Consider the following 3,877-nt stretch of genomic DNA (forward strand, 5'->3'; position numbering starts at 1 on the left):
TCCAGTGCAGGCAGGCACCAAGCCCACCCCCGCACTGAAAAGCGCATGTCTATTCAATTGGAATGCACTCTTAACTTACGGCACTTTAAGTAAAGTGTGATATAGTGCTTTTTGCCAGGGGCTTTTTGAACATCTGTACTTAGCTTTAGAGATTAACTTGTTCAAAAAGGCATCAGCTTTCATAAGCAACAGACTGCTCCATCATATGTTTTAGAAATCCCCTGTTGCCCATGAAAATTTATGTCTTTCTCAACTATTTTGTCTCTATGGTGTCACCCTGCCCTGTCTTCTGCTTAACTTCAGCTTGACATGGTTAACTACCTCTTTTGCCTAAAGAAGTGTCTGGGTATTTCAGTAACAAAACTCTAATGTTAGTTCCTCTTCTCTTCAATCAGAGAAAGATTACTTAACAATTAACTGAAAAACAAATCCCGTCTGCTTAGGTGTGCAAAAGCAGAGAAAGGCACCTAATTTCAGAGAGACAGCTTCAGAAATACTCATGATACTGTTCTTGTTCAATGCCAGTTGCACATACAGTATATAAGAGTAATGTCGTATTTTCATTGCATGCTCCTGTACCTAGTTTAATGTTACATGCCATTACTGTAAAATAATAGGTTCAGTAATAACACTGCTGAAATGCTGAGAGTTTATACTCATTGGCAGGTGTGAAGAAAGCCAAAACATAAAACACACAAAGGACAACAGCCTTCAGAGTAGGTGACACAAATAAACATGGAAGTTATGACAATGCAGGCCCTCCTTGCCAGCAACATCTGTGGAGAGGAGGTCTTAGAAACTGAACTGCCTTCTCAAACCCAGTGGTCATTCCTACAGGTCGAGACAGAGGTACATTTGGGGAAAATTTCATACAATCATAGAAAATGAGGGTTGGAAGGGACCTCAGGATCTAGTCCAACCCCCTGCTCAAAGCAGGACCATCCCCACTATATCATTCCGCCCAAGGCTTTGTCTACCTGGGTCTTAAAAACCTCCAAGGATGGAGATTTCACAACCTCTCTGGGTAACCTGTTCTAGTGTTTTACTACCCTCCTAGCAAGACAGTTGTCCCTAATATCTAGCCTAAACTTCCCTTGCTGCAACTTAAGACCATTGCTCCTTGTTCTGTCATCTACCAGGGAGAACAGTCTAACTCCATCCTCTTTGGATAGTTGTAGTTGAAGGCTGCAAATAAATACCTCCTCAGTCTTCTCTTCTCCAAACTAAGTAAGCCCATTTCCCTCAGTGTCTCCTCAGAAGTCATGTGCCCCAACTCGTTGCCCTCCACTGGACTCTCTCCAACTTGTCCACATCCTTTGTGTAGTGGGGGGCCCAGAACTGGACACAGTACTCTAAATGTGGCCTCACCAGTGCTGAATAGAAGGGAAGAATCACTTCCCTTATACTGCTGGCAACGCTCCTACTAATGTAGCCTACTATGCGGTTAGCCTTTTTCACAACAAGGGTGCACTGTTGGCTCATATGCAGCTTATTGTCTCCTAGGTCTTTTTCTGCTGCCCAGCCAGTCAGCCCCCAGCCTGTACCAGTGCATGGGATTGTTTCATCCTAAGTGCAGGACTTGTCCTTACTAAACTTTGTGAGGGGAGTTCAATAAGGGGGCACTCTCTAAATTTGAGGGGAGAATGACTTTCTTCAAATCACAATGATATCTCAGGGCCACTGCTGCAGGGATGCAGCTTAGATCAGAGAGAAAACTGCCTTGGAGTGACATAACTTTAAGCCACCTAAAACATGCCTAAAACCAATTTCAGGTGTTAATGGGTGGACAATCCAGGGGTTATAACCACCAGGAGCCGCCTAAAATTAATGTGCCACCAGACCCTTACATTGTAAGCTTTGTTTTTAGCTCTGCCTCTTTCCATATATTGACAACATTTTATAGAAGCAGCAAGTTGACTGTCATGGTTCCCTTGCTTTCCCTGTGGCAAGTTAGGGTGTTAAGTCTGTGTTGTTGTCAGGGCTGATGGTTGTCTTATGCAGAGTTTAGATTATGATTATGGCTTGTATGGGATGGTTTGCATAGGGATGACCCTGCCTCAAGCAGGGGGGTTGGACTGGATCAGCATTTTCAGTCCTTGGGTCATGACCCAAAAGTCATAGAAGAACATATGAAAGGGTCATGAACAAACTTTTAAAAATGGATCAACAAGTTTTAAAAATGGATTCCCTTTTAAAGGAGAAAAAAGTGGGAAACTGGCTTTTCCTTTACAGGCTGGCAGATTTCCAGCCTGCAAGGGGCTGCTTGGGACCCCGCAATACTCCACACATACCCCACCCTGCCCCACACACTGGGGTCAGGAGTGAGCGGCACTGGGTCAGGACTGGCCATCAATGCTTACAGATGGGTCCTGGTACAAAAGTTGAGAACCACTGCACTAGATCACTGTTTCTCAGCCTGTGGGTCATGACCCAAAAGTGGGTCACAAGAATATATGAAAGGGTCGTGAACAAATTTTTTAAATGGATCAGACTTTAAAAATGGATTCTGATTTAAAGGAGAAAAACATGGGAAACTGTGGCTTTTCCCTTGCACGCTGGCAGAGGTCCAGCCTGTGAGAGGCTGCTTGGGGCCCCCACACCTCACACCCCACCGTCCCACACACTGGGGGCAGCAGATCAGGAGCAAGGGCCACTGGATGGGGACTGGCCATTGATGTTTACAAATGGGTCCTGGTACAAAAAAGGTTGAGAACTAGTGCACTAAGAGACCCCTCGGGGGCCCTCGAGATGATGCAACGATTCTCTTCTCCCCTACCTCCCTTTCACACACCCTGAGTAATGCCAAGTCTCATGAAAAAATCATGAGACTCACAATTTCCAAGTCAAATTAACTCTGACTCATGATCTCCTGATAGAGAGATCAACTCTCGTGATTTTTTTCTTCTGGTGCACCTAGATAACACCAAATCAGTAAGTCTGTGGAGGGGAAGCGGGGGCAGGGGGAAAGGGAAGGGACAGGAGGGGCAGCTTGAGGCCCCCATGGTGAGGGAGGGAGTGGGGCAGGTGCTGGGGTGAATGAAGGAGGCATGGGGGATATGTGTCCCCCAGATTTGTGCATGGGGCAGAGGCTGGGGCTCTGTGCTCTGCTGCCTTTGCCCCGGGAACCACGTGCACACATTTCAAATAGCATTTCATAGTTGACATTCCAGATCTCTTGATTGTTAAGAGTTTGTCTCCTGATTTTCAACATGGGGAGGTTGGCAATACTGCACCCCTATCTCAGTGGTGGCCTTAGGGTTGTTGGGGCCCTGTCTAAGAGAGTCATTTGGGGCCCTTCGAGGTACAGACTCATAGATTTCACAGACATCAGGGCTGGAAGGGACCTCAGAAGATCATCGAGTCCAGCCCCCTGCCCCAGGGGCAGGAAGTGAGCTAGAGTCAAAGGATCCCAGTTAATATTAACTCAGGTAAATATTAACCCACCACGGTTGTATTACGGATCCTTTCAATATTATTTGACGGGAATTATTTGTGGGAATTAGAGAAATAGCCGAGTGTTAAAATGCAAACAGAGACATCTCCTTGCAAAAACTTCACCCCCCCCCACGCCAAAAAAAGGATGTGGGCCGCCTAAAGCATGGGGCCCTGGCCAGTCACCTGGTTTGCCCTCCCCTAGGGCTGCTCCTGCCTATCTCCGCTGCCGAAGGGCTCTGGCATGCAAGGGGCTTGCAGCTGAGAAGCTTCTCTTCTAAGGGAGGAGAGAAAACCCCCTAGGCCACCAGGCACATGATGGGGGCGGACTGCCACTCCTCCAGGCCGCTGAGCAAGCCCCGTGCCAGGGGCCAGGGCTGCCTGCACGCCCAGGCAATGCCTCCAGAGGGCGCTGAGCCCCGCCCGCCCCACGCCGCAGGCCACG

At 47.7% G+C, this 3,877-nt stretch overlaps 1 protein-coding gene across 1 annotated transcript in view; it reads right to left on the bottom strand.

The window, feature by feature from the left end:
• The window catches only part of LOC102373948 (calpain-14), a 74,447-nt gene extending 70,719 nt beyond the window's left edge, over nucleotides 1-3,728 (bottom strand). The window contains exon 1 of the mRNA XM_006016590.3: nucleotides 3,619-3,728. The gene's annotated coding sequence lies outside the window, so the exon portion shown is untranslated. The remainder of the gene's footprint in view (nucleotides 1-3,618) is intronic.
• Nucleotides 3,729-3,877: the final 149 nt, after the last annotated feature.

This window comes from Alligator sinensis, unplaced genomic scaffold, assembly GCF_000455745.1.
Source record: "Alligator sinensis unplaced genomic scaffold, ASM45574v1 scaffold138_1, whole genome shotgun sequence".
Lineage (NCBI taxonomy): Eukaryota > Metazoa > Chordata > Crocodylia > Alligatoridae > Alligator > Alligator sinensis.